This window comes from Atractosteus spatula (genome assembly GCF_055471065.1).
Source record: "Atractosteus spatula isolate fAtrSpa1 chromosome 10 unlocalized genomic scaffold, fAtrSpa1.hap1 SUPER_10_unloc_8, whole genome shotgun sequence".
Lineage (NCBI taxonomy): Eukaryota > Metazoa > Chordata > Actinopteri > Semionotiformes > Lepisosteidae > Atractosteus > Atractosteus spatula.
Genome location: NW_028296628.1, coordinates 417,822 through 431,474, shown reverse-complemented (window position 1 = coordinate 431,474; position 13,653 = coordinate 417,822). Strand labels below are relative to the sequence as shown.

Genomic DNA, 13,653 nt, shown 5'->3' with positions numbered 1-13,653 from the left:
CTGAGAATGGGAAGCGTCACTTTAGGCAGGGGGCGCTGGAAAGAGGAACAAAGGGCGCGATGAAACAAAATGCCGAAACCCGGGATCGAACCAGGGACCTTTAGATCTTCAGTCTAACGCTCTCCCAACTGAGCTATTTCGGCAGTGCACAGAGCCCACAGCCACCTGCTCCAGCGGCATGAGCGCACCAAGAGGAGCGGGAGAGTGTTGCAGGAACGTCACTCAGAAGGAAAGCCACCCAGCTGCGCCCTCTGAGCTCTGTCCAGCGCATCTTCCTCGCATGGACTCCTGCCTGCGACGGGCAGGAAACAATTAGCAAGAACAGAACAGCACCCCATGGGTGTCTCATGACCACACCTTAGGTTGTGACACGTGCAGGTGTGAGGGGTTGCCGGGCTACTCTGGAGCAGAGCATGGGCGGAGGGGGGGCGGGAAAGCAGACAAAGAGGTGACACCTCAAGGTCTGCATGATCACAGCTCTCCGCCGCCCCAGGCTTCCGCTCGATAAGCTACTGGACACACCCGCCCCTCCTCACACAGACCGTGGAAAAGCCCCCGAGTGGGAGGGCTCTCTCTTCCTCCCAGGAGCTCTTGGACACGACGCACAGACAGAGCGCGGGGAGCTGCCGCCTGCAAACACGGCTCCAGGCAGGACTCCACTCCGCAGGAGCCGCAGAGCAGAGGAGATGGGGGCAGCTTAGTTCCTGTGCAGAGACCTGAGCTGTTGTTGCTGCGGACGCTGTCTTTTCTGTTCTCGGGGTAGGAGTGAATGTTGAGTTGCCCTTAGAAATGAAGCAGAGCACTTCAACGGCACGGGTGTGTGTGTGTGCGTGCGCCCTGGTGATTCTGGGAGACAGATCGAACCTGGGCTAAAAGAGAGGGGGCTTAGCCCTCTTCCATTTGCTAGTTCAGAGTTGTACAACCCATTTGTATCTGCTAGGCGGCGCAGTCGTCGTGCACAAAGAACGCTTTGAAAAGCGTCAAAAGCAAGTCATTCTGAGTTGGTCGTTTGTGTTTTCCGTTCAGACGCGAAATGCTGAAATGATCTCTCGGCTCCTCGGTTGTCATTTCTGCTCCGTAAAGAAATCACAGCACGCGTCGCCTTCCAGCACGCTGGGTCGGGACACGATGCCGGGGATCGAAGGATGTGATGTCTTCCTCGTTAGTATAGTGGCAAGTATCCCCGCCTGTCACGTGGGAGACCGGGGTTCGATTCCCCGACGGGGAGTAGAAAGCTTTTCTTTTACCTCCTTAGAGAAAGGACTGCCTTTCACTTCTCTGTTTTCTTTCACAGCGTCGTGCACCTTTTCATTGCTCTCGCTTTCAGAGCCTCCGCACGGCACACGACTCGACATCAGAAAGCACATTGAAGTGAAAGCAGGAAGCGCTGCGACATGCACTGTGCAGATCCAGCCACACTAAGAGGTGAGTGGGTCTGTTCGATGCACAAAGAACGCTTTGATAAGCGTCAAAGGCAAGTCATTCCGAGTTGGTCGTTTGTGTTTTCTGTTCAGACGCGAAATGCTGAAATGATCTCTCGGCTCCTCGGTTGTCATTTCTGCTCCGTAAAGAAATCACAGCACGCGTCGGCTTCCAGCACGGTGGGTCGGGACACGATGCCGGGGGTCGGAGAGAGCGATGTCTTCCTCGTTAGTATAGTGGTGATTATCCCCACCTGTCACGCGGGAGACTGGGGTACATCAGGACGCGCATTGGAGTGAAAGCAGGATGCGCTGCGACATGCACTGTGCAGATCCCGCCACACTAAGAGGTGAGTGGGTCTGTGCGATCACAGCGCTAGGCGAATCCCCAATCCCCTTTTGTGCGTGGCGACAAAAGAAGCCGGTCTGTTTCCGCCCAGTTTCGAACCATTGACTTTTCGCGTGGGAGGCAAACGTGATAACCACTACACTACGGAAACGGTAGCAAACCCTTCCCAGCGGCCCAGTGCTGAGCTTCGCCAATGCGATTCAGCTGCTTCCAGTGCCTTTATTGGAGTGCGCTGATGGACCGTGCTCTCTCTCCAGAGACCAGCACGCCTGTCATGGACGGAGCAGGAAAAGCGGCGCCACATTCTACAGCCCTCTCCACGCAATCGACGAAATCGGGCTACTGAAGTGGAGAAAATCGCCTCTCCAGAAAGTGCAAATATCATCTTGGAGAGTATAAATCCTATTGCCGAAGGTCAGCCCTGTCTACCAGAGTAACCCTCCCACCTCCTGCAGCGATGATCAGCTCGTCTCACACGCGAGAAGTCTTCGGTTGGAAACAAGCGCCCCCTCTTCTCGCGCGTTTTGCACGTTCGAGTGGTTTTAATGCGGCTCCTTCGTACACGGTGCTGATCTTTTGGAAAGCAGGAGGCAAAACTGACACGTTCCCATACCGGGAGTCAAACCCGGGCCGCCTGGGTGAAAACCAGGAATCCTAACCGCTAGACCATATGGGAGCACACAACCCCGCTGTTCCGGGCATCATGCAAGCAAACTACATAAATATGAGAAAACACGCAAGAGAGTTGTCACTCAGAGTGTCGAAGGGTCGATGTATACTGGGGCTCAGTTGAAATGCAACGTCAGGACTTTTCCGAATTAGGTCACACGAAGAGAGCACAGCCTTTTCCGCCCTACCATGTATCGGTAACTCGCCGTGATCGTATAGTGGTCAGTACTTTGCGTTGTGGCCGCAACAACCCCGGTTCGAATCCGGGTCACGGCAGAATAGGGGCGTCTACTTTTACTACTTGCGCGAATGAAGGCAAAAGAAAGCCAATCGATGTGAACGAACGGCGCTTTACAGAGGAGTACTGCCTGACTGGATCGTTGATGAACGACAGAGGCCACTCCGACCTCTTCTCGGTTTTCTTCAACGACTTACTAAGGATCTTCTTCACATTCGCCCATGCAGGGGAAGCCAGTTACACCAAAGCAAACGCAGGAAAGTGCATTTCAAGCAGAGACCAGGAGGGACTTGTTTACACCGAGAGTGGTCGGAGAATGGAACAATGCGCCCAGCCCTGTTGCTGGAGCCGATTCTTGATGAGATCTTGCGCTCACTGGATACTAATCTTTCTGTTGTTCTTGCAGGTCCTGCGCTGCTTTTGAGCCGACAGAGCTCGTCCTGGTCTGTCGGCACAGCCCAATTGCAAATGATCGGCTCCGCGTAGAGAAGGAACGTGCGTTTGGTACAAGAGTGCATGAAGGCACCGGAAATACATTGGGAACAAATGACCGGTCGCTCAAGACCTCTGTGAAGTACAGGAGCGTGCAACAAGAGGCTGTTTCCGCCCGGTCTCGAACCGGGGACCTTTCGCGTGTTAGGCGAACGTGATAGCCGCTACACTACGGAAACCTGCAGGGACCGCTGCTGGTGTCTCGCTTGCGTTTCGGGCTGAGAAAGGGAAGCGTCACTTTAGGCAGGGGGCGCTGGAGAGAGGAACAAAGGGCGCGATGAAACAAAATGCCGAAACCCGGGATCGAACCAGGGACCTTTAGATCTTCAGTCTAACGCTCTCCCAACTGAGCTATTTCGGCAGTGCACAGAGCCCACAGCCACCTGCTCCAGCCTTCCTGTGTTGCGGCATGAGCGCACCAAGAGGAGCGGGAGAGTGTTGCAGGAACGTCACTCAGAAGGAAAGCCACCCAGCTGCGCCCTCTGAGCTCTGTCCAGCGCATCTTCCTCGCATGGACTCCTGCCTGCGACGGGCAGGAAACAATTAGCAAGAACAGAACAGCACCCCATGGGTGTCTCATGACCACACCTTAGGTTGTGACACGTGCAGGTGTGAGGGGTTGCCGGGCTACTCTGGAGCAGAGCTTGGGCGGAGGGGGGGCGGGAAAGCAGACAAAGAGGTGACACCTCAAGGTCTGCACGATCACAGCTCTCCGCCGCCCCAGGCTTCCGCTCGATAAGCTACTGTACACACCCGCCCCTCCTCACACAGACCGTGGAAAAGCCCCCGAGTGGGAGGGCTCTCTCTTCCTCCCAGGAGCTCTTGGACACGACGCACAGACAGAGCGCGGGGAGCTGCCGCCTGCAAACACGGCTCCAGGCAGGACTCCACTCCGCAGGAGCCGCAGAGCAGAGGAGATGGGGGCAGCTTAGTTCCTGTGCAGAGACCTGAGCTGTTGTTGCTGCGGACGCTGTCTTTTCTGTTCTCGGGGTAGGAGTGAATGTTGAGTTGCCCTTAGAAATGAAGCAGAGCACTTCAACGGCAAGGGTGTGTGTGTGTGCGTGCGCCCTGGTGATTCTGGGAGACAGATCGAACCTGGGCTAAAAGAGAGGGGGCTTAGCCCTCTTCCATTTGCTAGTTCAGAGTTGTACAACCCATTTGTATCTGCTAGGCGGCGCAGTCGTCGTGCACAAAGAACGCTTTGAAAAGCGTCAAAAGCAAGTCATTCTGAGTTGGTCGTTTGTGTTTTCCGTTCAGACGCGAAATGCTGAAATGATCTCTCGGCTCCTCGGTTGTCATTTCTGCTCCGTAAAGAAATCACAGCACGCGTCGCCTTCCAGCACGCTGGGTCGGGACACGATGCCGGGGATCGAAGGGTGTGATGTCTTCCTCGTTAGTATAGTGGCAAGTATCCCCGCCTGTCACGCGGGAGACCGGGGTTCGATTCCCCGACGGGGAGTAGAAAGCTTATCTTTTACCTCCTTAGAGAAAGGACTGCCTTTCACTTCTCTGTTTTCTTTCACAGCGTCGTGCACCTTTTCATTGCTCTCGCTTTCAGAGCCTCCGCACGGCACACGACTCGACATCAGAAAGCACATTGAAGTGAAAGCAGGAAGCGCTGCGACATGCACTGTGCAGATCCAGCCACACTAAGAGGTGAGTGGGTCTGTTCGATGCACAAAGAACGCTTTGATAAGCGTCAAAGGCAAGTCATTCCGAGTTGGTCGTTTGTGTTTTCTGTTCAGACGCGAAATGCTGAAATGATCTCTCGGCTCCTCGGTTGTCATTTCTGCTCCGTAAAGAAATCACAGCACGCGTCGGCTTCCAGCACGGTGGGTCGGGACACGATGCCGGGGGTCGGAGAGAGCGATGTCTTCCTCGTTAGTATAGTGGTGATTATCCCCACCTGTCACGCGGGAGACTGGGGTACATCAGGACGCGCATTGGAGTGAAAGCAGGATGCGCTGCGACATGCACTGTGCAGATCCCGCCACACTAAGAGGTGAGTGGGTCTGTGCGATCACAGCGCTAGGCGAATCCCCAATCCCCTTTTGTGCGTGGCGACAAAAGAAGCCGGTCTGTTTCCGCCCAGTTTCGAACCAGGGACTTTTCGCGTGGGAGGCAAACGTGATAACCACTACACTACGGAAACGGTAGCAAACCCTTCCCAGCGGCCCAGTGCTGAGCTTCGCCAATGCGATTCAGCTGCTTCCAGTGCCTTTATTGGAGTGCGCTGATGGACCGTGCTCTCTCTCCAGAGACCAGCACGCCTGTCATGGACGGAGCAGGAAAAGCGGCGCCACATTCTACAGCCCACTCCACGCAATCGACGAAATCGGGCTACTGAAGTGGAGAAAATCGCCTCTCCAGAAAGTGCAAATATCATCTTGGAGAGTATAAATCCTATTGCCGAAGGTCAGCCCTGTCTACCAGAGTAACCCTCCCACCTCCTGCAGCGATGATCAGCTCGTCTCACACGCGAGAAGTCTTCGGTTGGAAACAAGCGCCCCCTCTTCTCGCGCGTTTTGCACGTTCGAGTGGTTTTAATGCGGCTCCTTCGTACACGGTGCTGATCTTTTGGAAAGCAGGAGGCAAAACTGACACGTTCCCATACCGGGAGTCAAACCCGGGCCGCCTGGGTGAAAACCAGGAATCCTAACCACTAGACCATATGGGAGCACAAAACCCCGCTGTTCCGGGCATCATGCAAGCAAACTACATAAATATGAGAAAACACGCAAGAGAGTTGTCACTCAGAGTGTCGAAGGGTCGATGTATACTGGGGCTCAGTTGAAATGCAACGTCAGGACTTTTCCGAATTAGGTCACACGAAGAGAGCACAGCCTTTTCCGCCCTACCATGCGTGTATCGGTAACTCGCTGTGATCGTATAATGGTCAGTACTTTGCGTTGTGGCCGCAACAACCCCGGTTCGAATCCGGGTCACGGCAGAATAGGGGCGTCTGCTTTTACTACTTGCGCGAATGAAGGCAAAAAAAAGCCAATCGATGTGAACGAACGGCGCTTTACAGAGGAGTACTGCCTGACTGGATCGTTGATGAACGACAGAGGCCACTCCGACCTCTTCTCGGTTTTCTTCAACGACTTACTAAGGATCTTCTTCACATTCGCCCATGCAGGGGAAGCCAGTTACACCAAAGCAAACGCAGGAAAGTGCATTTCAAGCAGAGACCAGGAGGGACTTTTTGCACCGAGAGTGGTCGGAGAATGGAACAATGCGCCCAGCCCTGTTGCTGGAGCCGATTCTTGATGAGATCTTGGGCTCACTGGATGCTAATCTTTCTGTTGTTCTTGCAGGTCCTGCGCTGCTTTTGAGCCGACAGAGCTCGTCCTGGTCTGTCGGCACAGCCCAATTGCAAATGATCGGCTCCGCGTACAGAAGGAACGTGCGTTTGGTACAAGAGTGCATGAAGGCACCGGAAATACATTGGGAACAAATGACCGGTCGCTCAAGACCTCTGTGAAGTACAGGAGCGTGCAACAAGAGGCTGTTTCCGCCCGGTCTCGGACCGGGGACCTTTCGCGTGTTAGGCGAACGTGATAGCCGCTACACTACGGAAACCTGCAGGGACCGCTGCTGGTGTCTCGCTTGCGTTTCGGGCTGAGAATGGGAAGCGTCACTTTAGGCAGGGGGCGCTGGAAAGAGGAACAAAGGGCGCGATGAAACAAAATGCCGAAACCCGGGATCGAACCAGGGACCTTTAGATCTTCAGTCTAACGCTCTCCCAACTGAGCTATTTCGGCAGTGCACAGAGCCCACAGCCACCTGCTCCAGCGGCATGAGCGCACCAAGAGGAGCGGGAGAGTGTTGCAGGAACGTCACTCAGAAGGAAAGCCACCCAGCTGCGCCCTCTGAGCTCTGTCCAGCGCATCTTCCTCGCATGGACTCCTGCCTGCGACGGGCAGGAAACAATTAGCAAGAACAGAACAGCACCCCATGGGTGTCTCATGACCACACCTTAGGTTGTGACACGTGCAGGTGTGAGGGGTTGCCGGGCTACTCTGGAGCAGAGCTTGGGCGGAGGGGGGGCGGGAAAGCAGACAAAGAGGTGACACCTCAAGGTCTGCACGATCACAGCTCTCCGCCGCCCCAGGCTTCCGCTCGATAAGCTACTGGACACACCCGCCCCTCCTCACACAGACCGTGGAAAAGCCCCCGAGTGGGAGGGCTCTCTCTTCCTCCCAGGAGCTCTTGGACACGACGCACAGACAGAGCGCGGGGAGCCGCCGCCTGCAAACATGGCTCCAGGCAGGACTCCACTCCGCAGGAGCCGCAGAGCAGAGGAGATGGGGGCAGCTTAGTTCCTGTGCAGAGACCTGAGCTGTTGTTGCTGCGGACGCTGTCTTTTCTGTTCTCGGGGTAGGAGTGAATGTTGAGTTGCCCTTAGAAATGAAGCAGAGCACTTCAACGGCACGGGTGTGTGTGTGTGCGTGCGCCCTGGTGATTCTGGGAGACAGATCGAACCTGGGCTAAAAGAGAGGGGGCTTAGCCCTCTTCCATTTGCTAGTTCAGAGTTGTACAACCCATTTGTATCTGCTAGGCGGCGCAGTCGTCGTGCACAAAGAACGCTTTGAAAAGCGTCAAAAGCAAGTCATTCCGAGTAGGTCGTTTGTGTTTTCCGTTCAGACGCGAAATGCTGAAATGATCTCTCGGCTCCTCGGTTGTCATTTCTGCTCCGTAAAGAAATCACAGCACGCGTCGCCTTCCAGCACGCTGGGTCGGGACACGATGCCGGGGATCGAAGGGTGTGATGTCTTCCTCGTTAGTATAGTGGCAAGTATCCCCGCCTGTCACGCGGGAGACCGGGGTTCGATTCCCCGACGGGGAGTAGAAAGCTTTTCTTTTACCTCCTTAGAGAAAGGACTGCCTTTCACTTCTCTGTTTTCTTTCACAGCGTCGTGCACCTTTTCATTGCTGTCGCTTTCAGAGCCTCCGCACGGCACACGACTCGACATCAGAAAGCACATTGAAGTGAAAGCAGGAAGCGCTGCGACATGCACTGTGCAGATCCAGCCACACTAAGAGGTGAGTGGGTCTGTTCGATGCACAAAGAACGCTTTGATAAGCGTCAAAGGCAAGTCATTCCGAGTTGGTCGTTTGTGTTTTCTGTTCAGACGCGAAATGCTGAAATGATCTCTCGGCTCCTCGGTTGTCATTTCTGCTCCGTAAAGAAATCACAGCACGCGTCGGCTTCCAGCACGGTGGGTCGGGACACGATGCCGGGGGTCGGAGAGAGCGATGTCTTCCTCGTTAGTATAGTGGTGATTATCCCCACCTGTCACGCGGGAGACTGGGGTACATCAGGACGCGCATTGGAGTGAAAGCAGGATGCGCTGCGACATGCACTGTGCAGATCCCGCCACACTTAGAGGTGAGTGGGTCTGTGCGATCACAGCGCTAGGCGAATCCCCAATCCCCTTTTGTGCGTGGCGACAAAAGAAGCCGGTCTGTTTCCGCCCAGTTTCGAACCAGGGACTTTTCGCGTGTGAGGCAAACGTGATAACCACTACACTACGGAAACGGTAGCAAACCCTTCCCAGCGGCCCAGTGCTGAGCTTCGCCAATGCGATTCAGCTGCTTCCAGTGCCTTTATTGGAGTGCACTGATGGACCGTGCTCTCTCTCCAGAGACCAGCACGCCTGTCATGGACGGAGCAGGAAAAGCGGCGCCACATTCTACAGCCCTCTCCACGCAATCGACGAAATCGGGCTACTGAAGTGGAGAAAATCGCCTCTCCAGAAAGTGCAAATATCATCTTGGAGAGTATAAATCCTATTGCCGAAGGTCAGCCCTGTCTACCAGAGTAACCCTCCCACCTCCTGCAGCGATGATCAGCTCGTCTCACACGCGAGAAGTCTTCGGTTGGAAACAAGCGCCCCCTCTTCTCGCGCGTTTTGCACGTTCGAGTGGTTTTAATGCGGCTCCTTCGTACACGGTGCTGATCTTTTGGAAAGCAGGAGGCAAAACTGACACGTTCCCATACCGGGAGTCAAACCCGGGCCGCCTGGGTGAAAACCAGGAATCCTAACCGCTAGACCATATGGGAGCACACAACCCCGCTGTTCCGGGCATCATGCAAGCAAACTACATAAATATGAGAAAACACGCAAGAGAGTTGTCACTCAGAGTGTCGAAGGGTCGATGTATACTGGGGCTCAGTTGAAATGCAACGTCAGGACTTTTCCGAATTAGGTCACACGAAGAGAGCACAGCCTTTTCCGCCCTACCATGTGTGTATCGGTAACTCGCCGTGATCGTATAGTGGTCAGTACTTTGCGTTGTGGCCGCAACAACCCCGGTTCGAATCCGGGTCACGGCAGAATAGGGGCGTCTGCTTTTACTACTTGCGCGAATGAAGGCAAAAAAAAGCCAATGGATGTGAACGAACGGCGCTTTACAGAGGAGTACTGCCTGACTGGATCGTTGATGAACGACAGAGGCCACTCCGACCTCTTCTCGGTTTTCTTCAACGACTTACTAAGGATCTTCTTCACATTCGCCCATGCAGGGGAAGCCAGTTACACCAAAGCAAACGCAGGAAAGTGCATTTCAAGCAGAGACCAGGAGGGACTTGTTTACACCGAGAGTGGTCGGAGAATGGAACAATGCGCCCAGCCCTGTTGCTGGAGCCGATTCTTGATGAGATCTTGGGCTCACTGGATGCTAATCTTTCTGTTGTTCTTGCAGGTCCTGCGCTGCTTTTGAGCCGACAGAGCTCGTCCTGGTCTGTCGGCACAGCCCAATTGCAAATGATCGGCTCCGCGTACAGAAGGAACGTGCGTTTGGTACAAGAGTGCATGAAGGCACCGGAAATACATTGGGAACAAATGACCGGTCGCTCAAGACCTCTGTGAAGTACAGGAGCGTGCAAAAAGAGGCTGTTTCCGCCCGGTCTCGAACCGGGGACCTTTCGCGTGTGAGGCGAACGTGATAGCCGCTACACTACGGAAACCTGCAGGGACCGCTGCTGGTGTCTCGCTTGCGTTTCGGGCTGAGAAAGGGAAGCGTCACTTTAGGCAGGGGGCGCTGGAGAGAGGAACAAAGGGCGCGATGAAACAAAATACCGAAACCCGGGATCAAACCAGGGACTTTTAGATCTTCAGTCTAACGCTCTCCCAACTGACCTATTTCGGCAGTGCGCAGAGCCCACAGCCACCTGCTCCAGCCTTCCTGTGTTGCGGCATGAGCGCACCAAGAGGAGCGGGAGAGTGTTGCAGGAACGTCACTCAGAAGGAAAGCCACCCAGCTGTGCCCTCTGAGCTCTGTCCAGAGCATCTTCCTCGCATGGACTCCTGCCTGCGACGGGCAGGAAACAATTAGCAAGAACAGAGCAGCACCCCATGGGTGTCTCATGACCACACCTTAGGTTGTGACACGTGCAGGTGTGAGGGGTTGCCGGGCTACTCTGGAGCAGAGCTTGGGCGGAGGGGGGGCGGGAAAGCAGACAAAGAGGTGACACCTCAAGGTCTGCACGATCACAGCTCTCCGCCGCCCCAGGCTTCCGCTCGATAAGCTACTGGACACACCCGCCCCTCCTCACACAGACCGTGGAAAAGCCCCCGAGTGGGAGGGCTCTCTCTTCCTCCCAGGAGCTCTTGGACGCACAGACAGAGCGCGGGGAGCCGCCGCCTGCAAACACGGCTCCAGGCAGGACTCCACTCCGCAGGAGCCGCAGAGCAGAGGAGATGGGGGCAGCTTAGCTCCTGTGCAGAGACCTGAGCTGTTGTTGCTGCGGACACTGTCTTTTCTGTTCTCGGGGTAGGAGTGAATGTTGAGTTGCCCTTAGAAATGAAGCAGAGCACTTCAACGGCACGGGTGTGTGTGCGTGCGCCCTGGTGATTCTGGGAGACAGATCGAACCTGGGCTAAAAGAGAGGGGGCTTAGCCCTCTTCCATTTGCTAGTTCAGAGTTGTACAACCCATCTGTATCTGCTAGGCGGCGCAGTCGTCGTGCACAAAGAACGCTTTGAAAAGCGTCAAAAGCAAGTCATTCCGAGTTGGTCGTTTGTGTTTTCCGTTCAGACGCGAAATGCTGACATGATCTCTCGGCTCCTCGGTTGTCATTTCTGTTCCGTAAAGGAATCACAGCACGCGTCGCCTTCCAGCACGCTGGGTCGGGACACGATGCCGAGGATCGGAGAGTGCGGTGTCTTCCTCGTTAGTATAGTGGCAAGTATCCCCGCCTGTCACGCGGGAGACCAGGGTTCGATTCCCTGACGGGGAGTAGAAAGCTTTTCTTTTACCTCCTTAGAGAAAGGACTGCCTTTCACTTCTCTGTTTTCTTTCACAGCGCCGTGCACCTTTTCATTGCTCTCGCTTTCAGAGCCTCCGCACGGCACACGACTCGACATCAGGAAGCACATTGAAGTGAAAGCAGGAAGCGCTGCGACATGCACTGTGCAGATCCCGCCACACTAAGAGGTGAGTGGGTCTGTTCGATGCACAAAGAACGCTTTGAAAGCATCAAAGGCAAATCATTCCGAGTTGGTCGTTTGTGTTTTCTGTTCAGACGCGAAATGCTGAAATGATCTCTCGGCTCCTCGGTTGTCATTTCTGCTCCGTAAAGGAATCACAGCAGGCGTCGGCTTCCAGCACGGTGGGTCGGGACACGATGCCGGGGGTCGGAGAGAGCGATGTCTTCCTCGTTAGTATAGTGGTGATTATCCGCACCTGTCACGCGGGAGACTGGGGTACATCAGGACGCGCATTGAAGTGAAAGCAGGATGCGCTGCGACATGCACTGTGCAGATCCCGCCACACTAAGAGGTGAGTGGGTCTGTTCGATCACTGCGCTAGGCGAATCCCCAATCCCCTTTTGTGCGTGCCGACAAAGGAAGCCGGTCTGTTTCCGCCCGGTTTCGAACCGGGGACCTTTCGCGTGTGAGGCGAACGTGATAACCACTACACTACGGAAACGGTGGCAATCCCTGCCCAGCGGCCCAGCGCTGAGCTTCGCCAATGCGATTCAGCTGCTTCCAGTGCCTTTATTGGAGTGCGCTGATGGACCGTGCTCTCTCTCCAGAGACCAGCACGCCTGTCATGGACGGAGCAGGAAAGGCGGCGCCACATTCTACAGCCCTCTCCACGCAATCGACGAAATCGGGCTACTGAAGTGGAGAAAATCGCCTCTCCAGAAAGTGCAAATATCATCTTGGAGAGTATAAATCCTATTGCCGAAGGTCAGCCCTGTCTACCAGAGTAACCCTCCCACCTCCTGCAGGGATGATCAGCTCGTCTCACACGCGAGAAGTCTTCGGTTGGAAACAAGCGCCCCCTCTTCTCGCGCGATTTGCACGTTCGAGTGGTTTTAATGCGGCTCCTTCGTACACGGTGCTGATCTTTTGGAAAGCAGGAGGCAAAACTGACAGGTTCCCATACCGGGAGTCGATCCCAGGCCGCCCGGGTGAAAACCAGAAATCCTAACCGCTAGACCATATGGGAGCACACACCCCTGCTGTTCCGGGCATCATGCAAGCAAACTACATAAATATGAGAAAACGCGCAAGAGAGTTGTCACTCAGAGTGTCGAAGGGTCGATGTATACTGGGGCTCAGTTGAAATGCAACGTCAGGACTTTTCCGAATTAGATCACACGAAGAGAGCACAGCCTTTTCCGCCCTGCCACGTGGGTATCGGTAACTCGCCGTGATCGTATAGTGGTCAGTACTTTGCGTTGTGGCCGCAACAACCCCGGTTCGAATCCGGGTCACGGCAGAATAGGGGCGTCTGCTTTGACTACTTGCGCGAATGAAGGCAAAAAAAAGCCCATCGATGTGAACGAACGGCGCTTTACAGAGGAGTACTGCCTGACTGGATCGTTGATGAACGACAGAGGCCACTCTGACCTCTTCTCGGTTTTCTTCAATGACTTACTAAGGATCTTCTTCACATTCGCCCATGCAGGGGAAGCCAGTTACACCAAAGCAAACGCAGGAAAGTGCATTTCAAGCAGAGACCAGGAGGGACTTGTTTACACCGAGAGTGGTCGGAGAATGGAACAATGCGCCCAGCCCTGTTGCTGGAGCCGATTCTTGATGAGATCTTGGGCTCACTAAGAGGCCCCCGCTGGATGCTAATCTTTCTGTTGTTGTTGCAGGTCCTGCGCTGCTTTTGAGCCGACAGAGCTCGTCCTGGTCTGTCGGCACAGCCCAATTGCAAATGATCGGCTCCGCGTACAGAAGGAACGTGCGTTTGGTACAAGAGTGCATGAAGGCACCGGAAATACATTGGGAACAAATGACCGGTCGCTCAAGACCTCTGTGAAGTACAGGAGCGTGCAAAAAGAGGCTGTTTCCACCCGGTCTCGACCCGGGGACCTTTCGCGTGTGAGGCGAACGAGATAGCCGCTACACTACGGAAACCTGCAAGGACCGCTGCTGGTGTCTCGCTTGCGTTTCGGGCTGAGAAAGGGAAGCGTCACTTTAGGCAGGGGGCGCTGGAGAGAGGAACAAAGGGCGCGATGAA

General features: G+C 54.9%; 6 non-coding genes across 6 annotated transcripts; all 6 read right to left on the bottom strand.

Moving 5' to 3' along the window:
- Positions 1–70: 70 nt before the first annotated feature.
- Positions 71–143, bottom strand: trnaf-gaa (transfer RNA phenylalanine (anticodon GAA)). Its single transcript has one exon. It is a non-coding gene; the product is annotated as a tRNA-Phe (tRNA).
- A 3,314-nt stretch (positions 144–3,457) lies between these two features.
- Positions 3,458–3,530, bottom strand: trnaf-gaa (transfer RNA phenylalanine (anticodon GAA)). Its single transcript has one exon. It is a non-coding gene; the product is annotated as a tRNA-Phe (tRNA).
- A 1,718-nt stretch (positions 3,531–5,248) lies between these two features.
- trnag-ccc (transfer RNA glycine (anticodon CCC)) lies at positions 5,249–5,321 on the bottom strand. The gene has a single exon. It is a non-coding gene; the product is annotated as a tRNA-Gly (tRNA).
- A 453-nt stretch (positions 5,322–5,774) lies between these two features.
- On the bottom strand, positions 5,775–5,846 carry trnae-uuc (transfer RNA glutamic acid (anticodon UUC)). The gene has a single exon. It is a non-coding gene; the product is annotated as a tRNA-Glu (tRNA).
- A 1,014-nt stretch (positions 5,847–6,860) lies between these two features.
- Positions 6,861–6,933, bottom strand: trnaf-gaa (transfer RNA phenylalanine (anticodon GAA)). Its single transcript has one exon. It is a non-coding gene; the product is annotated as a tRNA-Phe (tRNA).
- A 5,099-nt stretch (positions 6,934–12,032) lies between these two features.
- On the bottom strand, positions 12,033–12,105 carry trnav-cac (transfer RNA valine (anticodon CAC)). The gene has a single exon. It is a non-coding gene; the product is annotated as a tRNA-Val (tRNA).
- Between the last annotated feature and the right edge of the window lie 1,548 nt (positions 12,106–13,653).